The following is a 25250-nucleotide window of genomic DNA, read 5'->3' on the forward strand; positions in this document are numbered from 1 at the left end:
TCAGAATAAGCAGGACAAGGGTGTAAATGTACAGGTGAGTATGGAAGATAAATGTATTAATACAGATGAAACTTGGATGAGTATGAATGATACTTATAGTGTGTGTGGTTTTTCGTTAGATGAGGCAAGAGAACGTATGACGGACACGAGAATGAAAGATAGGAGAATGATAAGCAGTATGAATGATTCTTTTGTTAAAGTAGAAAATGGTTTGGATGTAATGGATGAATTGTTGACAGAAATTAGTGGGATTTTCGGGCCAGATGGAACTGAGGTAGATGAAATAGTGAATGATATCTTAGACGAGCAGAGCATAGACGGGAATAGTAATAGTACGTTGAATGAAAACGACATGGAAGAAGTGAATGAGAGAGTGCAGGTATATGAAGGCCCAGTTACCCGAAGCCGAGGCCCTGTTCCTGATTGCGACTGGGTAATGAGAAAATAGGTAAGTGTTGTGTGAGGATTTGGCAAAGTAAGGGGGGAGGAATGTGGAGGATTAATTTTATTTTAATTTATTTTTGTTTGCCAAATCGAGAGAGAGAGAGAGAGAGAGAGAGAGAGAGAGAGAGAGAGAGAGAGAGAGAGAGAGAGAGAGAGTGTGTGAGTGTGTTTATTTAAGTTTTGTCAGAGAGAGAGAGAGAGAGAGAGAGAGAGAGAGAGAGAGAGTGTTTACAGTATTGGCTTTAGTTTTGTCACACAGAGAGAGAGAGAGAGAGAGAGAGAGAGAGAGAGAGAGAGAGTTGTTTTAGTATTGTTAAATAGAGACATTTTATTTGCTTTAGCTTTGTCATTAGAGAGAGAGAGAGAGAGAGAGAGAGAGAGAGAGAGAGTGTGTGTGTGTGTGTGAGCGAGTGTTTATTTACTTAAGTTTGTCAAACCGCAAGAAAGAAAGAAAGCGTGTTTATTTGCTTTAGTTTCGTCAGAGAGAGAGAGAGAATTTCATTTGCTTCGTTTTGTTAGATTGCGCGTGCGCAAGAGAGTATGTGTGTATGTGCGTTTGTGTGTGCGTGTTTTGTGTGTCCGCGGTGCGCGCTGAGGAAAGGGGTAATTAGCGAATGATTGTTTGAAGTTGGAAAGATTGTTGGTATAATTGAGGTTGTTTGTTTACTTTTTAGCTAGGATAGGGTGATGATGAATGTCTTGGGCGAAAGCATTGGATATCGAACGATAGAAGAAGTCGGCTGTGTATTTTTTTTGCTCTTCGAAAGCCGGCTGTGAAGCTTTTTTTTATATTCTGAGTAAGTACTGTTTTTATTTATTTTGTTAGGCGCGTTCATGAGTGATAGAAAGTTTATTGTTTATCTTTGATTATAGTGCGATAGTTTAGTTTAGTTAGGAGTTTTCGTAAGCGTTTTTTTTCTTTTTTTTGGCAGGCCGCGATTCCTCCTTTGGAGAGTTATTTTTGAATGCCGATCTTTAGTTGACGACCTGGCCTGCATTAGATTGTTTTAAGACTGCTCAGATTGATTTATTTGTTGACGACCCGGACCGAATTTACTTCTGATTGCTGTTGATGATGATGATACCGATGAGGATGATGATGATGATGATTACGCTTACGGACTAAATCAATGAAAGCATTTTTGTATTGACTGAGTGTCAAGTGTTGCCATATTGTGGCGTTGCTGCAGAGTTGTGGTTTTGGGCTTTTAACGACTGTTGGCCCTTGTGTGGACAAAGTGGTCCACACATAAACAAATATTGGTTTTGGGTGTGTTAATTTTAAGTTGTTAGGGTTTTTTATTTGAATGGTGTTACGGTTTATATTTAATATTGTTTATGATTCGTGATAAGTGTTTTTTTTGGTTTATGATTGCGTTTACTTTTAAGAATATAGTGTTAAGGTTATGTTTTGTTTTCATTTTCCTTCTGTCCAAGAGTCCAGTTTGAAGTAGAGTCAAGGAAAAGTTTGTGTTGTGGGATATTTTGAAAGAAGAGTGATCAAAGGTGTGGGGGTTTGTTTTTGTTGACATCTCGCCACAGCAGTACAGGTGTTTTTCTTCAAATAAATCCTTGAACTCTTTTTTGGATCGGATTAATTGTTGACGACTTAGATCGTTTTTTGGAATTTTCCCTTGACCAATTCAAAATGGCTGACCTTTCACAAGTTCCCAAGTTCAGAAAATGTAATGCTAGGGGCTGTCATAGGCGTCTTCCAAAGGCTTCTCTCGACCCTCACACTGTTTGTTCCAATTCTCGGGGTAAAACCTGTCAATTGGAAGATCGGTGTGAGGAATGCGTGGGCCTTTCGGAATTCGATTTTATCGAATTTGAGAAGTGTACACGCAGACTAGAGAGAGATAGGGTAAGGAGAAGCTCTTCTAGGTCGGTAGATTTTTCCTCTCCACATGCCCCTGAACCTAATCCTTCCCCTGTAGTGGTTGTTCCTAACCCCCCTCCTAGCACTCAGGAACCATCGATGGCAGACATGATGCGTGCTATCCATGCCTTGGGGGAGAGAGTTGAGGCCCTTGCAAGTGACCGCAATCAACTCATGGCGGACGTAAAGGAACTAAAGTGCCAAAGTGCCGCGGAAAGTGTTAAAGTGCCTAGTGTTTCTCAAAGTGTTGTGAACAGTGTTGCGCTTGAGGGTTCGTCTGTTCGTGCCTGTCGTCCTCCTAGTCCGGGACCTCTTGCAAGCTCCCAAGCCCAGGGGAAAAGCAATGTCTTACGACTCATGGGTTCGAGAGGCCTTGATCAGCGAACAGACGTTCCCTCAATGGTATCAGGCGTATCTCCCCAAGATCGCCCCTACCAACGTAAGACGAGAGAGCCCATTTTTACCTCGTCGTCCGAAGGTGTTTCTCGTAAGAAACCTTGGACCAAGGTCTCACGACCTTTGAAGCGTAAGTCGGTCCCTTCAGGACAAGTCCAACGTCCCGGTTGTAGCCACTGGGTCAGTTCGGACTCGTTGCCGTCATCTGATGACTGCTCGCCACCGAAGAGAGGCAAAGCGGTGCCGCCTCAGTCGCTCACCCCGTCTGTTGCCGCACCTGCTGCCGTAGACCCTAAATGGGTGTTGCTGCAGGACATGCAGTCCAAGCTTGCGTCCTTGATGGAGGACTTCATTGCGGAGAAGGTTGCTGCTGAACCTTCTGGCCAACAACCATCCAAGCGGTCTGTTGTGCGTCCTGTTGACGCTGAGGTAGCTTTCTCGCGTCTACCAGTTGGGGTTGTACCTCCACCGATGCGACCCAGTGTGGGTTGCCAGCCGCACGTTGACGTTAGGCGACGCACGGAGGTGGTTGTTGACGTTCAGGACGTTCAGCAACCATCAGAGGTGACTTGTTTTGACGCGGTGCGTCAACCTCCGCAACCCGGTATGGTGTTGACTGCACAACCCAGACGGTCTAAACAGTCTCGGGTGGACGCGGTGCGTCCTCGCGCACCCATGGTTGTTGACAGTTCCCAGACTGTGCAGCAGTTCCATGACGCTGCGTCCGGCTCCGTCACGCATGCACCAGTGCGACCGGACTCAGCGAGCCAAACGTTGCCCACTCCTTTGCCGTTTCCTCATCAGTTTTCGGATGAGGAACTATCAGATGAGGACGTTGCTGAACCACAAGAGGATCAACCTTCAGAACTTGACGAGCCTAAGGCAACTCAACCATCATTGGACTTTAGAAAAGTCATGGCTGTATTTAAGGAGTTGTTCCCTGACCACTTTGTTTCTGTGGCTCCTCGTTCGCCGCCGTCAGAGTTTGTATTAGGCGTGCCTGCTACCGCACCTGCCTTTACTAAACTCGTTCTCTCTCGCTCATCCAAGAGAGCTTTGCGGCTGTTGGGAGATTGGTTAGAGACCAAGAAGAGTTTAGGAAAGACAGCATTTGCCTTTCCCCCATCTAAACTCTCGTCTAGATCGAGCGTCTGGTATGCCACGGGAGAAGTTCTCGGCTTGGGAGTTCCTGCCTCTGCTCAGGGCGACTTCTCAAGTCTTGTAGACTCTCCCCGCCGCCTTGCCATGAGACGCTCGAAGATTTGTTGGTCACCATCGGACCTGGACCACCTTCTTAAAGGTATATTTAGGGCTTTCGAAGTCTTTAACTTCCTAGACTGGTGCTTAGGAGCCCTGAGCAGGAAAATCTCTTCTGCAGATAAGGATGTTTCCTTGCTCATTATGTCCTGCATGGACAAGGCCGTCTGTGATGGGTCCAACGAGCTTGCCGCCTCATTCACGTCCGGAGTCCTGAAGAAGCGAGAGTCTCTATGTTCTTTCCTGTCTGCTGGAGTGACGCCATGCCAAAGATCTGAGCTACTCTTTGCTCCCCTTTCCAAGTGCCTGTTTCCTGAAGTCTTGGTAAAGGAAATTGCCTTGTCTTTAGTTCAGAAGGACACCCACGATCTAGTTGCGTCCTCGGCTCGCAAAGCTCCCCCTTTGCCTACATTGTCTGCTAGACCGAGGATAGACACTCCAGCGTCTCACTTTATTCCGCCCTTTCGTGGCAGAGCCTCCAGCAGAGGAGGTGCTCGTGCCGAAGGGAAGCGAGGGAAGAGGAAAGGATCCAAGTCCTCTAAGGGCAGAGTCTGACTGCCCGCAACTTCAGACAGCAGTAGGAGCCAGACTCAAGAACTTCTGGCAAGCCTGGGAGAAGAGAGGCGCAGATCAACAATCTGTGAAGTTACTCAGAGAGGGGTACAAAATCCCTTTTGTACGCAAACCCCCTCTAGCGACGTCCCCCATCGATCTCTCTCCCAGGTACAGAGAGGAAGAAAAGAGACAAGCCCTGAAACTGGAAGTGTCTCTTTTGCTAGAGAAGGGAGCGGTGGTCAAAGTCTCGGACCTTCAATCACCGGGGTTTTACAACCGTCTCTTCCTAGTATCAAAGAAGACAGGAGGTTGGAGACCGGTGCTAGACGTCAGTGCTCTGAATGTCTTTGTCACAAAGACGAAGTTTTCCATGGAGACCACAAAGTCAGTCTTAGCAGCGGTCAGAAAGGAAGACTGGATGGTCTCGCTAGACCTAAGGGACGCCTACTTCCACATCCCCATTCACTCAGACTCCCAACCTTTTCTGAGATTCGTCTTCGAAGATGTGGTTTACCAGTTTCGGGCCCTGTGCTTTGGCCTAAGCACAGCTCCTCTCGTATTTACGAGGCTGATGAGGAATGTGGCCAAATTCCTCCACTTATCGGACATCCGAGCCTCCCTTTATTTGGACGACTGGCTTCTCAGAGCCTCTTCCAGTCGTCGCTGTCTGAAGGATCTCAAGTGGACTCTAGATCTGACCAAGGAATTGGGACTCCTAGTCAATTTGGAAAAGTCGCAGCTGGTCCCATCCCAAACTATTCTGTATTTAGGGATGGAGATTCACAGTCAAGCTTTTCGGGCTTTTCCGTCGGCCCCGAGAATAGATCAAGCCCTGCTCTCCATCCAGAAGATGCTGAAGAAAGAACGCTGCTCAGTCAGGCTGTGGATGAGTCTGGTAGGGACGCTGTCATCCCTGGAGCAATTTGTATCACTAGGAAGACTACACCTCCGTCCTCTTCAATTCCATCTGGCTTTTCACTGGAAAAAGGAAAAGACGCTAGAGGCGGTCTCGATCCCGATTTCCGGAAAGATAACGTCTTGTCTGACTTGGTGGAAGGACAATATCAACCTAAGAGAGGGTCTTCCCCTGGCTGTTCAGATACGCAACCACGTTCTCTTCTCGGACGCATCGGACTTGGGCTGGGGCGCGACGCTGGACGGTCGGGAATGCTCAGGTCTGTGGAACTTGAGTCAGAGGAGCATGCATATCAACTGCAAGGAGCTGTTGGCAGTTCATCTGGCCTTGAAAAGCTTCGAGTATCTCCTTCGAGGCAAAGTGGTGGAAGTAAACTCGGACAACATCACGGCCTTGGCGTACATCTCCAAACAAGGAGGTACCCACTCACTGACGTTGTACGAGATCGCAAGGGACCTGCTCATCTGGTCAAAAGGTCGAGACATCTCCCTAGTAACGAGGTTCATCCAGGGCGACTTGAACGTCCTAGAAGATTGTCTCAGTCGGAAAGGGCAAGTAATTCCAACCGAATGGACCCTCCACAAGGATGTGTGCAAGAGACTTTGGGCCACTTGGGGTCAACCAACCATAGATCTCTTTGCAACCTCGCTGACCAAGAGGCTTCCAATCTATTGCTCTCCAGTCCCGGACCCAGCAGCAATGCATATAGATGCCTTCCTCCTAGATTGGTCACATCTGGATCTCTACGCATTCCCACCATTCAAGATTGTCAACAAGGTACTGCAGAAGTTCGCCTCTCACGAAGGGACAAGGTTGACGTTAGTTGCTCCCCTCTGGCCCGCGAGAGAATGGTTCACCGAGGTACTTCGATGGTTAGTAGACGTTCCCAGAAGTCTTCCTCTAAGAGTAGACCTTCTACGTCAGCCACACGTAAAGAAGGTACACCAAAGCCTCCACGCTCTTCGTCTGACTGCCTTCAGACTATCGAAAGACTCTCGAGAGCTAGAGGCTTTTCGAAGGAGGCAGCCAGTGCGATTGCTAGAGCAAGGAGAGCGTCTACCATTAGAGTCTACCAATCGAAGTGGGAAGTCTTCCGAGACTGGTGCAAGTCAGTTTCTGTATCCTCGACCAGTACCTCTGTAGCCCAAATAGCTGATTTTCTCTTATACCTGAGAAAAGGACGATCCCTTTCAGCTCCCACTATCAAGGGCTATAGAAGCATGTTGGCATCGGTCTTCTGGCATAGAGGCTTAGATCTTTCCAACAATAAAGATCTGCAAGACCTCCTTAAGTCTTTTGAGACCACTAAGGAGCGTCGTTTGGCTACTCCTGGGTGGAATTTAGACGTGGTACTAAGATTCCTCATGTCAGACAGGTTTGAACCTTTACAGTCAGCCTCCCTGAAAGATCTCACTCTTAAGACTCTTTTCCTGGTATGCTTAGCCTCGGCTAAAAGAGTCAGTGAGATTCATGCCTTCAGCAAGAACATCGTATTTTCGTCGGAAAAAGCTACTTGTTCGCTGCAACTTGGTTTTCTAGCCAAAAATGAGCTACCTTCTCGGCCTTGGCCTAAATCTTTCGATATTCCCAGCTTATCGGAGATCATAGGCAATGAACTAGAAAGAGTCTTATGACCTGTTAGAGCTCTTAAGTTCTATTTAGATCGTACTAAACCTTTACGAGGCCAATCTGAAGCTTTATGGTGTTCAGTTAAGAAACCATCCTTGCCTATGTCAAAGAATGCTTTGTCATACTTTATCAGATTGTTAATACAAGAAGCTCATTCACATCTGAGTGAGGAAGACCGATCTTTGCTTAAGGTTAAGACGCACGAAGTTAGAGCTGTAGCAACTTCCGTGGCCTTTAAGCAAAATAGATCTCTGCAAAGTATAATGGACGCAACCTATTGGAGAAGCAAGTCAGTGTTCGCGTCATTTTACTTGAAAGATGTCCAGTCTCTTTACGAGAACTGCTACACACTGGGACCATTCGTAGCAGCGAGTGCAGTAGTGGGTGAGGGCTCAACCACTACAATTCCCTAATTCCATATCCTTTTAATCTGTCTCTTGAAATGTTTTTAATGTTGTTTTTATGGGTTGTCCGGAAGGCTAAGAAGCCTTTCGCATCCTGGTTGATTTGGCGGGTGGTCAAAGTCATTTCTTGAGAGCGCCCAGATTAGGGGTTTGATGAGGTCCTGTTGTATGGGTTGCAGCCCTTGATACTTCAGCTCCTAGGGGTCTGTCAGCATCCTAAGAGGATCGCGAGGCTCCGTAAGGAAGATGTACTTACAAGGCAGAGTAATCGTCTAAGTCGACTTCCTTACCAGGTACCTATTTATTTTGTTTTTGTTATATTGATAACTTCCAAAATGAAATAAAAACTCTTAGCTTGTACGATGTAAACATATTTAACTGGTCTCTACCCACCTCCTTGGGTGTGAATCAGCTATTATATATTCACCGGCTAAGTTAAATATTTAAAAATGATATTTTAATTATAAAATAAATTTTTTAATATACTTACCCGGTGAATATATAAATTAAACGACCCTCCCTTCCTCCCCAATAGAGACACAGTGGGATGAGAAGAAATTGAGTCTTTGTTTACATCGAGAGTGGTATCTGGCCGACAGTTGGCGCTGGTTGGCACACCCGCAACCTGTATAGCGATCGCTGGCGAGTTTTTACTGTTTTTTGTCTGTCGAGCAACAGAGTTGCAGCTATTATATATTCACCGGGTAAGTATATTCAAAAATTTATTTTATAATTAAAATATCATTTTTCTCCTGTAATAACCTATATATAGAACTGGCCATAAACTATTTTTTTTTTTTTTTGCAGGTGTGTCTTGTCTAATTTAAGGGCTGCCAATACAGTATGTGGATTTGCCCTGGCATCAAGGGTCGCTCTTGCAGGACCTTTATGTCGGCTCAGGAGGCAAACCCTCATTCAATTTGCCCTGGATGAAACAACACTCCTGTACTTGGCCATCCTCCCAGTGGGAGCAGTGCAGTAAAGTGAAGGAAGAAGTAGTCTAAAAGAATTCTTCTCCTGATTTCTTACGCTGGATGTTGTTCACTCCCAGTTGTCTTTGCTTCGGTCTCTTTCAGAGGTTGAATGAGTAACAGTCATGACCATTTGATCCCCCGGACAACCCTTGGGTGTGGAGCGCCCTGTCGTTCTTAGTGAAGCGGCAGCGCCCACAGCCGAAGCCAAGTCTATCACTCGTGACGCCTTGCATCAACTTGGCCTTCCTTAGAGATCTCAGATTCCCCCTCTAAGGAAAGGCTCTCGGAGGTGCTGAAGCTTGGGCACAGTGAGACTGCACATCTGCCTCCATAGGGGTTGGAGAACTGCAAGCTGGCCTACCTCAGACTATAGGTAATAACTATCTTCCTTGTGTTGCCTAAAATATATATTTGTTATGACCCCATTCTCCCGGTGAGGGGGCATCATGTAATGTCTATGTTAAGTAAGAGGAGTGTTACCCACTCCAATGTCCTTAATTGACCAAGTCACAGTGCTCAAGTTTCCACACATTCCACACTATTGTCTTGGCCATCAACTCTCTAGCTTTTTATACCGATAGTTCACAAGGTGTTAAGAATCCCTCTCATGAGCTCAGAGTCGTACCCCAGGTCAAGTTCCTTGCCAATTGGATTTTTGGACTTCCACCAACCTAAGGGTGAGTCTCTATAGAAAAGAGCTAATGGTTTGTATTTTTGTTGGAACAAATGACAAATTTGGAAGTAATTTGCATTTTTCCTGAGCTCTTTACTCATACTTGGCCTCCCATCACCTATGCCCCTAGAAAGTCCCACCTGCAAAAGTGGTTCAGTAGACTAGCCGGGTGTGTAGGTTGGTGGTTGGTCTTTTCTCCACTAACTAGTGGCGGGATGTTTACCTCTCGTAAAATGTTTACAGTAGGTCCAGGTTCCAGCTAAGCCAGAACAATATATCCATAGTAGAGAGCCCAGTTTTGTATGGTTAGGAAATATACAAATTACTTCCAAATTTTTCATGTTTCTATCATTTTTCATATTGTACCCATTTTGTATTTTGAGTGTTCATTTTTATGTTGATATTTCTTACATAATACACCCAAATTCAATTTATGTAAATTTATATTGTTAGTGTCTGGGGCCGATAGGTAGGTATATTATTTTTTTAGTTTTAATGTTACTGTGGTAAAATAAGTATCATTACAACTATGAATTAATATGGTGAATTAATTGTGTTCCTATGCAACATACAAACCCTTAACCTTTAATTAGGGATATCACTTTGATGTGACCGGGAATCGGCCATTTTAAATGGATAACAAGCAGTTATCCGACTAGAGAGGGTGTGGGAAAAGCCTCGCCTCCTTCTCATGGTTCTCTATTAATTTTTACTTGACCACTGTGGCGTATGGAGACGTACTGCAGCGCTTGACTAAACTATTGATCTTTATCTTCATCATTGTGGTAATTTGGGAACATGGTATGGAAACAAAAACTTCGTGTTAGGGGGGGAAGGGTAGGTGCTGCAACCACTTCATCGGGATGCCGGCTATAGATCCACACTCCCTCTGTGGTTTGTGTCAGGGGCATGTCTGTTCACAGGCATCCCCTTGCAACGCATGTCAACTGTGGCCTCTGGTGCAATGGAAGGCGTAGATTCTGATGAGGTCCTATGCCTCACCAGGCATTCGTCGTAACTCCCGCCCCTGCACTTGTGTTCCCGCATCAGTCACCGGGGGAGTATGCTACAGAGGTCAGGAGGGCGTGGACTGACATTGGCACCCTTTTAAAGGCTTAAAGGACGCTCATGAATGGCCGAGGCAAGGGATAGTGACATTGCCCTATCAAGTAGGACAATACCCAAGAAACTGTCTATATGTACATATGACCAGCACCCATGCCCCGTCTCTATCCCAGCTAGAGACAAGGAGGGCCAGGCAATGGCTGCTGATGACTCAACAGATAGAACTATAGGCTCCCCCAAACCCCCATTCTTAGCTCACAAGGATGATGAGGTTGCAGCCACCAAAGAAGCTAACGAGCCTAAGCGGGACTCGAATCACAATCTGGCAATCACCAGGCAAGGATGCTACCTCCAGGAGCCCTTATGTTCGTCATTCCCCTAAAGAGGCTGCAGGATTTTCATTGCTGACCATGCAGGCTGTATGACTTTTGATGGAGGTGGTAGCTAAGTCTGCCTCTCTTCCTATACCATTTGTGCGGGTTTGTGATCTTGTAGCTCCTGTGATGCCAAGGTATTGAGTGGTTCCCCTGGGATCAGGGACCCCAGGTGATTTTCAAGTCAGGTGAGGTTACCCCAGATCTGGCTGTCAAGGGGCTGAAGTTGGGAGCCATGGCCCCTGGGCCTAGTTGAGGCAAGAAAACTAAAATCTAAGTGTGTTCCCCCTGTCCCCGGTGTAGCCCTGACCCAGTTCCAGGACTCCCCATCCCTTCCTCTGTGTTAGTGATCCGGCCCTTGCGCCAGGGGATCTTTTGTCCGTTCCCTCCCTCACTGTCAGAGGTTGTGCCTCTCCGGTTTCTCTTTTAGGGGTCGCTGGGGGCTGCGAGTGTGCATTCCCATTCGCCTTCCCTTGTGACATTGCACCTAAGTGTTGTGGCCCCTGTGTTAGTTCAGGCAAGGTTAAGCAGAGGGTGACAAGGAACACCATTTCCTCATGGATTGGGCAAGTCATAGACCAAATCATTAATCCTTCCCCCTCTCCTCAAGGATTTCAACCTAGACCTCATGATGAGGTTCTACAAGGAGTGATAAGTAGACAAATAACCTATACTGCCCAATATCTACAAGACGTGACTCACATGTCCCCAGATACTTTCTCAATAGGTCCTGTGGTACCTGCACAGCAAGTGGTATAATTGCCTTAGCTCCTCATAGAACCAGTAGCAGTCGTTTGAGGACAGTAGTTATAGTGTTAGTCTATGATGATTGTAAAAGGAATGAACGTCTTTCTCCATGATTTCCTCTCTTTTGGGTTTAGCATCTGTAGACTGTTGTCTAGAACTCTTTCAGTTGAAGGTAAGCCCCTCTGACTTGTAGCTAGAATATATTTGCATGTACAGTATTCAAGTTGCATCCCCAATCTCCTGGACGAAGGGGAGTTGGGACGTCGGCTTTCAAGAGCACAAAATGCAAACCCATTATTATACATTGCCTTGATGGTCACACAATTGTGTTCTAACGCTCATTCTTGCTTTACTCTGGTCATGAACCTGTAGATTACACCCACCCACAACAGTATAAGTCTCCTATGATAAAGAAAATAGGGTTTGTATATAGGTATATAGTACTGTATAGGCACAAATCACGAATTCAGAGCTACTTTTCATATTCCAAAGTGAACAAACCTGTAGTTCTTTACACCTACTGTGCTGTCATCACCTAAACCCTCAGGGAAAGTCCTGACTGCAATCAAAGTGAGAAAGGTACGAGTGCACTGGGGGATTTGCTTCGGCCCATTAACACAGGCTAACAACCAGCTGGTTGTTAACACCTCGTTAAAAGTTTAGCCGTGTGTGTGTCAGCTAGTGCTGATTTCTTCTCCAATGGTAAAGAATGTAGGGTTTGTATTAGGAGAAATATAAATTACCTCAGAATTTGTGATTTTCATGGTAAGTTACTACTTAGCTTGAAAGAAATACTTGAGATGAAAATAACCTATTATTAAATTTCAGGTAATACAAGGGGCAGGACATCATGTTTATGCAGATCGAGCAAATGTATTTAATGATCGTGTAAATACTGTTGGGCATTACGTCGATACCGGAGTTCTTCCAAGTTTACCAGATATTTCACAAGAAAGTAATGAACAAGATGCAAAGAATGTTGCCCAAATCCTTGCCAATATGTTAGATGTAGGCAATGATGAAACCTAAGATGAATTTGTAGGTGAACCTAGTCATTCAAACCCACAGAGAGATGATGATGTATAGGTTTTATCAAATATAAAGTTTTTGATAAATTCTAAAAAACAGTGGTGATTGTAAATAAGATACGATTTTGATAGATAATATTCAAGAAAAAATGATCCGTTATGTAAATTGAGACAGGAGGTTTTTTAATGTATCTTTGACTTTTTGGATATTTATTTTTGTACATTGCAAGTATATTGTTTGTTGTTATTGGAGATATTTAAGGGAAAATAATTTTTAAGAAATTGTAGCTCATATACACTACCTGATTGCTAAGTTTAAATTTTTGTTGTTTTAAAGTATATGTACTGTGCAAGTGTAATGAAAGAGGCTAAGACAATAATGATTTAGTAAACTAATGTATAAAAAAAGATTAAACTCTGATATTCTACTTTAGATAAGGACTACTTCATAAATTTACTGTGAATATTCAACAAAAAATTCACTTAACATTGCTATTACCTATCAAATCTTGAAATTATTTCTATTGGATTATACATTCATCCAAAAAGTGGAAAAAAATAGCCAAGTTGATTTAAGAGTATATCAAGGGAAAATGAAGTAATGTTGAGAGAGCTCTTAAAGTCTGGAAGGCAAAATTTATTAATGGAACAAGACTAAATGAAAATAGTTACTTTGATCATTCCATTTGAATATATAGTACATACTACAGTCCTCACCTACAGGTAGGATAGAAAAGAAGCAACAGTGACCTAAGTTTTCCAGTGAAAGACACAATGCTCCTATTTTGGGTGATTCAAGTATCAGAATTCCTGCTTTTAGTATCTTTAGTATTTATCACAGCCTTGTCAATAATTTAGTTTATTGTGCATAACACGAGATCCAGGTACTTTTCATTAATAATTTATCACTGATTCAGGTATAGAAACCAAGTGTTGACATTCCGATTAAAAAACAACAAAATGTTAGAATGCCTTTTGTTATTTTGAAAGAGAGTGCTGACATGTTTGAAAACCAGCAAAATGTTGGAATGCCTTTTTATGTTCCCTTTGCTATATTAAATTATCACACTGATAAAGCTTGTAGGTCAGTTTTTATATTTTAAAATATTGGAATGCGATAAAGCTTGTTGGTCAGTTTTTATATTTCAAAACATTGGAATGCCTTTTTCTTATATATATGTTGCCATATTAAATTGATGCACTTCTATTTTCATATTTGCCTTTATTTCTACATTTTTCATTAATGTATTTGAATTGTTGGAGTTTAATTTTCTGTACAAGTCTTGTGTGTGATATTATACAAACTGGTTCTATTATTGGCTTGTGTCTAAGGGAGTATTTTAGCAGATGGAGATGTAGAGTGCCAACTTAAGCAACAGCTGGAGGTTCTGATCAAAGCCCCTTCAAGGCCAATACTGAAATTTTGGCAGAGACTGAAGGTTTTGTCGTAGTTGCCTTCGAATTTTATGAACCCCTGAAGGTAACTAACTGCAGTGGATGATAAAGGGTCGTGGCTATCCATCCACCACCATTACCACTACCTCCCTGTGAGGAAGAGGAATGTAGCCTCTAGAAATGAAGCATGCTACTGGAACTGAAGCATTCCTCGATGTCAATGCTGCCTCTATTTTAACTTGCCTAGAAAATAGGGAAACAATAGTTTACTTTCTCTTTTAGACCCAGTTGGACCACCGATTCATTTTAAATGGTGTGTTTTTGCACGAGACAGAACCAACTTGCTGTACTTTGCCGAGGGAAATGAAGGCGACTGCACTGGACCACTGATCAATACAGAAAGGCACCAGGAGGCTGAAAGCAAAAAACAAACCCCACACCCTTGAATCTGTCTTGCTGATAAAAAGTCTGCAACACAAACTTTGCCCTTACTTTATCTTAGCAACTGGACTCTTGAACAGAATGGACATTTAAACACACTAGTATCCTTGAAACTAACGAATACAATACTATATTAGATAAAACGAATAACACATAAAACATTAAAACTGACTTGAAACTAATACATAGAAAACCAATAAAGTTACCACACCCTAACAAAAATACTAAATAGAAAGTATACAGTATATGGATACCGCCACCCACACAAGACTGGAATGTCTATTAACGGTATTCTGCCAGAGTTCCTTGAGCTGACTGTAAACTTCGGTTAATTTGACGGAGCTTTCAATGCCACTTAATATTTCCCGAACAAGCCTGTCCAAGTTTGTAGTTCTGTCTGCTTCAGTCTGAATACTGGGATCAACACTCACAAACTAGGAAAAACAGAACGTGCTTCTCTTAGATTAGGAGGAAAAATGACAAATTCGTAGGGAATTTGTATTTTTCCTAACTATACAAACCTTAACTATTTAATATGGGTAATTACTTTCAGCGTAGTTGAAATGACAAGTCATTATAATTTTAACGAGGGTTTACTACCCCACCGCTAGTTAGCGAGGGGTTAGGGAGGGTAGCTTGCTCCCCCCCCCCCCTCACACACACCTGTGCTGAGCTCCCTTTGATTAGAGGTAGGACTTCACGGGGGATAGGGCAGGCGGGCAAGTTTGATTAAATAGCTAAGGTTTTTATAGTTAGGAAAAATACAAATTACCTACAAATTTGTCATTTGTTCCGTAACTGAAATACAAACCACGCTATTTAATATGGGTTACTCAACCCTTAGGAAGGGTGGTAAGTCCCAGCCAGTACTGGCTTTTGGATTTGCCCGGGGACTCAGTATCTGAGTGTGTCAGCACTCAACAATAAGGAGTCCCTGCACCTCGCTAGCACTTTCCTATGCAAGGGCTGCGGCCTTATGCAAGCTGTGCGTGAAGGTTTGAAGAGTGACTCGTCCTAGGAAGTTGACCTGAAGTCCTTTAGATGGAAACTTAAGGCTAGGACTCTCCCAATACTAGGAACACAAAGAAACATGGTTTACCTGCAGTGGTTTGAGGTCAGCTGTGCAGAGAACCCAGGATGCTGCTTTCCCCAAGAAATGGGAGGATGAAGAAAAGAATAAGGGTCAGACATACCTTTTCATTCATGCAGACTAAGACCGGGTAATAATGCCCTCAACCTTCTGCTACTTGTCCATTAAGCATTAAGAAGCCTGAGATTTAAACCAGATGTTGTGCAGCCACCACAGGACCGATAGAGAACGTATCGAGTCTCCTGTGGGTCACGTCTTGCAGGTAGTGGGCTGTGAAGGTCGTCTGATGCTTCCACACCCATGCTTGTAGTACCTGCATCACTGAGAAGTTTTTTTTGAAGGCCAGGGACGTAGCTACACCCCTGACATCGTGTGCTCTAGGGCGACGGGACGGGGGAGGGTCAGGATTCAGGGATAGATGGATTACCTTCCGAATCCATGCCGAGATGGTATTCTTGGCAACCCTCCTCTTTGTCCTCCCAGTGCTTACAAACAATGCCTGCACTTGGGGATGAACTGCAGCCGTTCTTTTAAGATATAGCCTCTAGGTCATCTGTTACAGAACGAAGACTCGAAACCTGGAAAGAGTCGAACCGTGGGTCCGGCGCTTCCGGATTCTGAGTCTTAGCAGTAAACTCAGGGACGAATCTGAACGTTTCCTCCCCCCATCCCCTTGAATGAGCGATGTCATACGAGAGACTATGGAGTTCACTGACTCGTTTGGCCGAGGCCAAAGCTAGTAGGAACACCGTCTTCCAAGTCAGGTGGTGATCTGAAGCCTGGCGTAATGGTTCGTAGGGGAGTCTCTTAAGAGACCTGAGAACTCGAACCACGTTCCATGGAGGAGGTCTCACTTCCGACTGAGGGCAGGTAAGTTCATAACTTCGTATGAGTAGGGAAAGTTCCAGCCAAGAAGAAATGTCCACTCCTTTGAGACTGAAGGCTAGACTTAAGGCTGAGCGATAGCCTTTCACTGCCGAGACTGAAAGGTGCATTTCTTCTCGCAAATACACGAAGAACTCCGCTATTGCTGGAATAGTGGCATCGAGTGGAGAGATACCCCTTCCACGACACCAACCACAGAAAATTCTCCACTTTGCCTGGTAGACCCCTGCGGATGACCTTCGCAGGTGTCCAGACATCCTGTTCGCAATGCGAAAATCCTCTCCCTGCGAGGAGATGCTGGATAGTCTCCAGGTGTGAAGTCGTAGCGAAGCTACGGCTTTGTGAAAGATGTTGGCGTGTGGTTGTTTGAGTAGCTCGTGTCGCGGAGGGAGTTCTCTCGGGAGTTCTGTTAGGAGTTGCAGAAGGTCCAGAAACCATTCCGCGTGATGCCACAGCGGAGCTATCAGGGTCATCGAGAGATTGACTGATATTCTGGTCTTGTTGAGTACCCTCCTCATCAGACAGAATGGGGAAAAGGCGTAAACATCGATGTTGTCCCACAGTTGTTGAAAGGCATCTTGCCAGAGTGCCTTGGGATCCAGGACTGAGGAGCAGTACAGTGGAAGCTTGAAGTTCAGCGCTGTAGTGAACAAATCCACAGTCGGGGAACCCCACAAAGTCAGGACTTTGTTGGCTACTAGATGATCCAAAGACTACTCGGTACTCACTATCTAAGACGATCTGCTCAGATTGTCGGCGCGCACATTCCTCTTGCCTGGAATGAAACGTGCCGATAGTGGAATCGAGTGGACTTCGGTCCATCTCAGTATCTCTACTGTGAGATGGGATAGCTGCTCTGAAAAGGTACCTCCCTGCTTGTTGATGTAAGTCACTACTGTGGTGCTGTCGCTCATCACCACCACAACGTGATCCGCCAGGTGTTGTTGGAACTGTTGAAGGGCCAGGAATACGGCCTTCATTTCTAGTAGATTTATATGGAGGCACTTTTTTTATTCTGACCACAGGCCTGAGGTCCTGTGTTGAAGAACGTGGGCCCCCCACCCTTTCTTTGAAGCGTCCGAAAACAGCGTGAAATCCGAGGGGAGGACGAGAAAATCCACTCCCTTTCGTAGGTTCTCGTCTGTCACCCACCACTGAAGATCCGTCCGTTCCGCAGGACCCATTGGGATCATGACGTCCGGGGAATGGTGTCCTTGATTCCACCGAGACTTGAGTCGCCATTGCAGAGATCTCATTCTGAGGCGACCGTTGGGAACTAGACGGGCCAAGGATGAGAGGTGACCGAGGAGACGTAACCACGATTGGGCTGGGAGTTCTTCTCGTCTGAGGAAAGGACTCACGACCCTCCTCAGCCTTTCTATCCTGTTGTCTGATGGGAAAGCTTTGTGGAGATTGGTGTCTATTATCATGCCTAGATATACCAGTCGCTGAGTAGGGAGCAGAGAAGATTTCTCGAGATTTACCAGGATCCCCAGATCTTGGCAAAGTCATAGAAGTTTGTCTCGGTGTCAAAGAAGGGTTGACTCTGAGTCTGCTAGGATCAGCCAGTCATCCAGATAACGGAGGAGACGGATGCCGATCCTGTGTGCCCACGATGATATCAGGGTGAACACTCTGGTGAAAACCTGAGGTGCTGTGGAGAGACCGAAACACAGCACCTTGAACTGGTAGATCTTGTTGTCTAGGCAGAATCTTAAGTACTTCCTTGAAGACGGATGGACTGGGATCTGGAAGTATGCGTCCTTCAGATCCAGTGTACACATGAAGTCTTGAGGTCTCACTGCAAGTCTGACTGTGTCTGCCGTCTCCATGCTGAACGGGGTCTGCTTGACAAACCTGTTCAGAGCTGAGAGGTCTGAGGTCGATGACTGGTCTCCAGACTCCAGACGCCTTCTTTACAAGAGAGTCGACTAAAGAAGCCTGGGGACTCGTCGACGACCTCTTGGAGAGCGCCCTTCTTAAACATGGTCACGACTTCTGCCCGAAGGGCTTACCCCCTTGCCGATCCCATAGTAAGGGAGCTTAACGACACTGGATTCGCTGTCAGGGGAGGTAGAAATGTTATGAACGGGACGCGATATCCTTGACTGATTACGGAAATCGTCCAGGAATCGGCCCCGAGTTGCTGCCACCTGCTTGCGCAACTTTGTAGGCATCCCCCTACTGGTGGACATGCAGGGGGACTGCCAATCCTAGCGTTTGTGGCCTCGGCCACTCCCTCTAGGATTTTTCCCTCCCCTGGAGGACTTTTTGCCTTTCTTGTCCTTGACAGGAAAGGGCTTTGACACCGTTGCCTTTGCTGCCGTTGCCGGTTTCGTAGTCTTGGTAGGACGTGGTTGCTGGGTTGCTGGAGGTTTATAGGGCTTAGATGTTAAAGCCTTATGTAGGAGAGAGTCCTGGTTGGACTTCCTCCACCTCTCAGCTGCCTGCTCCACGTCCTTAGGCTCAAACAAATTTCTCCCCAAGATGGAAGAATGTCTGAGCCTGCTGAACTCGGTGTTGGGGACTTTCTGGTGGAACCTCTCAGACACCGCATCTCGATGCTTCAAGATGGTATTAGCCCACAAGTTCGAGATTTGGTGGGCTAGAAACTCGATGGTACGAGTACCTGAGTGTAGAAATGTCTCCATGGCCTTCCTGGTACTTTCCTTGGACAGGTCCTTGGATCGTAGCTGGATGCCTAGAGACCCTAGCCAGATGTCCAGCCACGAAGTTGTCTGCATGGCACACTTCGCTACCTTCTCCTGGCTGAGGATCTCCGTAGCCGAGAAAGACACTTGCCGGGTGGAGAGTTTCTCAAGAGGGACTCCCGTGGTAAGTTCTTCCAAGGAATGGTGCAAAGGAAGAGCTAAACAAGTCTCCTCCATTATGTCGAAGTACCTCCTCTGATGGACACGAGGAGGCGGGAGAAGTTTGTTCCCTGTGCTGGACCGGCTGGAGGCTCTCCTGGCCCTCGACCTTATCCCTGGCACTCTTAACCCCTTGGGACCAAGGCAAAGCCACACTGGCCCTAGAGGGTTTCTGAATACCAAAGACTCGGTCCAGGACCGTGTCCTTGCCATCACGAGGAGGAATCTCTGGGTCCGAGAACCCGTAGAGATTCCTCATAAGGGTCAGAACCTGCCAGAAAGCGTTTTCTGACTCCTGGAGCTCCCCTCCTGAAAGGCTGGCAGTGAAGTCTCCTGTCCCCGAAGGCTCTTCTCGGGGGGACTCATGGACGTTCTCCGAGGGCTTGGCTGGCTCTGGTCTAATCCTTCACAATGAATTCGGAATCGTTTTGGAGTCCTTGACTCCCTCCTGGGAGGGATACAGGACTCCAGCAGTGATGGTGGGAGGCTCTTCTCCACCCCTACCCGAGAAGACTTCTCTGGGCGCGGTGGGGTTTCCCTCATTGGTGCGATGGGGGAACGCCTCACCTCATGGGACTCCCCTGAGGACGGAAAATCTTTGTCCGAAGGGGAGGGAGAGAAAGGGGGGGTGGCCTTCCTCAAAGACTTCCGAGGAGCTAACTTCGCCCTTTGAGAAGTTACCACGTCCGCTACTCCTCTCTTCCTCTTCAGGGGTCGAAACTGCCACTGATTTGTGTCCCAGTTCAGAGAGAAGAGGCTTAAAAGCCTGTACGACCGCTCTGACGAGGGATCCAAACCAGGGCTGCCGACTGACAGCTGTGCTGTCAGAAACTCCCTCTGGAGGGGAGGGGATCGTTCGATCCTTAGGAGGAGTTACCAAAGCAGGGTCAGCCTGAAAAGAAGAAGGCAAGTACCTGGACCTATCTGGAGTTCTCCCTCCCTCTGGCAAGCGCGCTGTTCTGCGGTTGCGGGGGGGGGAAGCGATGACGATGACCTAGCCGCGCGTCGTCCTGCACCCTCGCGCGTGGGATTGCGCTGTAGGTCGCGCTCGGGCGATTGCTCGCGCATAGGCAATGGCGAGGGAGTGAGCGGGCGCGTGTTGGCGCGTGGGCATGCGGTGGCGCGCAGGTGAGGGCGCACAGGGGCGCATTCTGGTGACAGCAGTGGGCGCGCAGCAAGCTGAATAAGCAGTCGCGCGCGCGAAGGCGATTGTTCACGCGCGGGCGCACAGGATCACACTGAGCCCCTGAGGGCGAAAACGATGATCGCGCATGCGCTGGGAAATTATCCCTTGCACGCGGGCGCGCATGAGGGCCCACATCCTCAACAGCAACAGGCGGGCTCGCGATGGCGCATAGGTGAAGGGAGGCGTGCTAGCTAGCGCTGTCGAGCAGGGGAAGAGATTATCTTCCCCTTTGCAGCCAGATCCGAAGATCGTGGGCGCGCAGGAGATCGTTGGCGCACAGGCGAGTGCCAGCGCGTAGGAGAACGCTGGCGCGCAGGAGATCGTGGACGCGCATCAGGCTGAGGGCGCGCTGGCGGGCATGAGAGCGTTGGCGCACAGGTGAGCGCTGGGGCGCAGGAGAGCACTGGCGCACTTCAACAGGATCTGGAACAGGGGAGCGCTTGCGCGCAACTGCGCGCTGGGGCGCATAGGAGATCGATGGGGCGCAGGGGATACCTGGGGCGTTAGGGACTTAGTCTCAATGAGAGAAAGTGCCTTGTGCCCTGAAGGGGCCGATGCCAGTTTCAAGACAGGATTCGTGGCCAGGAACGGCGACGGCAGGTCAGCAGGTCTAGCGGGTGGAAGTTCGGCATGTCCTTTGCAAGGTCGACCTTCCACCGAAGGAGATCGCAAACGATCTGCGGAGAGGTCCGGGGATGTAGCTGGCAGGGTCGGTGATCAACGACAAGGTTCCTCTGCGGCGGACTGCGGGGATGACATGCCGAAGAGGCGCCTCCTCACACTCTTGTGAGGCGAAGGAAGTCCTCTACGGCGAAGAGGAAGGCGGGCTTTGCGCCTTATACGCCCTCTGGGAGCCGTGGGGTCAGCAGGCTGACCAGCAGTCCTCCGAAGAGGAGTCTCTGTCAGTGAACTCCCCCGAGGGGAAGAATCACCTGCAGGAGAGACCGTTGGACTTAGTTCCTCCCTCGAAGGATGTTCGGAGGGGGAACTAAGCCTTCAGCTACATCGGCAACATCAGGAGCAGAGGTTTGACCCAACTCATCAGAAGCCTCTGCCACAACAACGTCGACAATAGACAGAGGATCGACCTCTTATAAAGTCTGCGATTGTTTGACAGCTGCTCCCAATTTGATCATGTCAAACAAGGCTTCCTTGGAAGGCGAACCCTGAAGCCCCAAGGAAGCCCAAAGCTGCAACAAATCATGGTTAGTCACATTAACATGTGAATCAATATCCTCCCCCGGGGGAGGAGGAGGAGCTGCCTCGCTATGGGAGGCAACTCCCTCTCCCAAACCCCGAGATCGGTCAACAGAACTGCTGCCTACTCTACCACTTGACAGTTTCTCGGAAGAGACCGATCGAGTGGGAGCTTCGGAGGAGGTTTGGGGCACAGAAGAAGAACCCTTGGGTTTTTCTCCTTTCAAAGAAATCTTCGAAGGAGAAAAATCCCGCTTGGACTTCTTCTTCCGGCGCCGGGAAAACCTCTCCCACTGGGAGGTAGACCACTCCCTACACTCACCACATACATTACTCTTATCACACCATTGGGCCCTACAGAAAGGACACAAGGTGTGTGGGTCCATTTTGACTGCCAACATATAATTACCACAAGGGCGGTCAGGTAAACCGGGACACTTCCACATCGCAGAGGCCAACTTCACAAACACCCTGTCAAAGAAAAAGCAAACAAAAGATCAGTTAAATGGCTGTCAGAGAAGGCAAGGGTGACAGCGGACACGTCCGTCTAGCACCCGAGCCGAGAGCAAAGTGAGCTCAGCACAGGTGTGTGTGAGGGGGGGGGGGGGGAGAGGGATAGCAAGCTACCTTCCCTGGTGGGATAGTAAACCCTCGTTAAAATTCTAATGGCTCGTCATTTCAGCTACGCCGAAAGTAATTACCCATATTAAATAGCATTGTTTGTGTTTCAGTTACGGAACAAATGGTGGTAGTATGGTTGAAAAATAATAAATCACACTTCTAATATAAAATAAATCCAATCATTCAAAATAATTTCCTCACTCGCAGTCAGAATAAAAAAGAGGAAAACTTATTTTTTGGGTCTCTGATCTCCAAGGACTTCCTGTGTAAGGCTAGAACAGGAAATCCAATACGACATAAATACCAAATAAATATGGTCTCCCCTGCTCTAGTGCCAGTGTGCAACACGCAAAACATGGAATTATTGTGTATAAGAGACCCCCCCAAGTTCAAGCTCATTTGAACTTGCCACAGCACCTCGGCAGCTAAATTTGTCTGCTACGAGTGACCTCAAAAAAGAACAATGCTCTCAGTTGACTGCCAACGTACCGACACCTCAACAAGCTGTCAACCACCATTCACGATCAAAGGTTTATGAGTAAATGCTCCACTACCCTGCATGAGGCTAAGGAGGAGGGAGGGTTTTGGCTTAAAATTTATTTTTGATACTTCATCCCAGGACTTAGAGGGGTGGTTTGAGGAGGGAAGATATATTCAAGGACTCATGTTTGTATGGCTAGGAAAACTACAAATGACTGGTCCTACATGACATACAACCCACCGACCTTCGGCGATTTAGGTAACCAAACCTTGCTTACGCTAGGCTTCCTAGCCTAGACGTTTCAGTTTACTTTCATGCATGATATAATAGACATTCCTAGTGTTATTAAATTTAAATGAAGCTATTTAGGCAATTTATACATGTGAGATATATTGATTGCATATAAAAATTCCTCTTCTAAGATAGTATACGAGAGAGCTTCGATGATTTAGGTAGTCGATTCTCGCTGCCACTGGGCTATAAGCCTAGTGGCTTTAGTATACTTTCATACATACTCCCCGGTTACCCTCGTGTATTGTTTTATCAATTCAGGCTTAGATAGATATCTCCTAGAATTATTATATAAAGTGATACTCGCCTCCAGTGGTGATTCAAGGGTAATCCCTCCTTCCCTCTGGGTGTAGCCTTAGGCTACAACCCTAGTTGGTTGTGCCTCGAGTTGTCATTCAGGCAGGACTAAGCTAGGGTTTTCTGCCCCTTCCCTTAGCCGCAGGTGGCAGGCTTTGGGTTTCGGTCAGAACCTCAGAGTATATAGTCTTGTGCCGGCAGCTGGCTGTCAGGGTGAATAGTCATCCCCCTGTCGGATTACGTAGCCGGCATAGGAGGCTAGACCTCCCTAGACCGCACTTGAAGGGGTTATATGATATTGCCACCTTCTCCCTGCGGTTTAGTTGACAAGTCCTGTGCTTGCAGACCCTAGGCTGAAGATAGACTTTCTTCTGCCACCTAGGATGGCGCCGGCACTGGAACTCTATTTCTCTCTAGTTTAGGGGTGGTGGCAAGATGCTGCCAGCCCCTTAACTGTTGCCGGCTCCTTTCACACCTTATACAGGACCCTTTTCCCTTCCCACTCTGTCCTTTAGTGATGGCCTAGCCATCACAACCCATTGGCCATCGTTCTACAATCTCACAGCTTGCCGGCAAATTGTAGGGCCGGCTCGGGCTTCTGTTTGTAGTGGCCTAGTCACTCAGCTTTGCCTTATGGACGCAAGGGACCGGGAGGGCTATGCTGGCTAGACCAGCTGCCGGCAGAGGATCCCTTTACTGTAGTGTTCTTCAGTCCTCTCTTGGACTGCCATTCACAAACCTGTGTACGGCAGAGACCAACAATGGTTGTGGATGGGTAGAAGCCTGAACAATGTATATTCTCCCCTTCCATTCGAACCCTCATTCTGGAGGAAGGCAGTAAGACAGAGCTCTTACATCATCCTTCACTCCTTGCTTTCCCTCTGCCTATCGGCTAGTGCCGCCGGGTACTAACCTAACCGGCAGTTGCCGGCCACTACCCTAGCTGGCAAGATGCTGGCTGGACTTGTGCGCCGGCAGCCAATGACCCGCTGGCACAACTGGTTCAGACTGCCGGCCACTACCCTCACCGGCAAGATGTCGACTGGACTAGTACGCCGACAGTCGGCAACCTGCCGGCGGCCGGCAAGCCGCCGACAACCGATGGGTTGCCGGCCACCATCCAAGCCAGCGTATTGTGCCCAAGGTGCTAGCCTTGCCGGCAACATGCTGGCTAGAACTACAGTATATGTCTATTCAGCAGCCAGTATATTTGCATCATAGATTATACTGCAAACAGAAAACTAGTATAAAAGTATACAGTAGTTAAATTTCCAACATACTCTGTGCGTCCATGCGCAGTCTATTGTAGAGACCATACTATATAAGGAGAGGAATTCTCCTTCCATACACTGATAGATGATCAGTTACAAATGACCCTTATTATTAATCCTTTTGGAAGTTGGTGTCAAGTTACACTTATCTATCCTTACAGGGTAGAACTCTTCCAATGGGCCTCTTGAATAGGATAACCCTAAGCTTTAATTTTGAGGGAGGTCACAGTAATTAGCTGGGCAGGAAACACATGTATGTGTCTTTCCTAATTCATTTCTAGCTTACCTATCCTAAGCTATATGCAATAAAATGCAAAAATATTATTAGTAATATTTATATAGTTTATCAAGTGAGATGAACTACCATATACTCATTTTGTTTTTCTCTCTTTACAGGAGGACCACCCTAAGTGCCACAGTGTCTTCTGCAAAGTCAGGAGTAAGGACTTCTGTGGCCACGAGGAGTGTAGATCGCACTCCCGCTGTTCCGTCACCAAGGGACCTCTCAAGTATTGGGACCCCCATGTATGTTATGTGTGCAAAGCCTTGGTTACTTAGGCCTTTGATGACCCGAAGACAATGGAGTAAAGGGATGCAGCACGGAATAAGCTAAGTAGATGGGTCCGTGGCTTCCAGAAGAACGTCACGGGGCCTTAACTTCTGAATAAGCGGATGCGTGCCTATCTATTCCCTAAGGCATCGGCGGATGCCGTCATACCACAGCCTCACCCTGAGATACCTTGCGTCAAGATTTCCGTAGATATGGACGTCTCGGATGTGATGAAGGACATCCATCTAGACGAGAGGATGTCAAGAGGTGTCAGAAGACACCGAAAAGGACCTTCTTGGGGAAGGTCAGGAAGAGGAGTCTACGTTGGCTCCTG

The 25250-nt window shown here is 46.9% G+C and overlaps 1 pseudogene; it reads left to right on the plus strand.

Moving 5' to 3' along the window:
- LOC137654100 (uncharacterized) overlaps nucleotides 1-24979 on the plus strand; it is a 119640-nt pseudogene extending 94661 nt beyond the window's left edge.
- The last annotated feature ends 271 nt before the right edge of the window (nucleotides 24980-25250 follow it).

This window comes from Palaemon carinicauda, chromosome 15, assembly GCF_036898095.1.
Source record: "Palaemon carinicauda isolate YSFRI2023 chromosome 15, ASM3689809v2, whole genome shotgun sequence".
Lineage (NCBI taxonomy): Eukaryota > Metazoa > Arthropoda > Malacostraca > Decapoda > Palaemonidae > Palaemon > Palaemon carinicauda.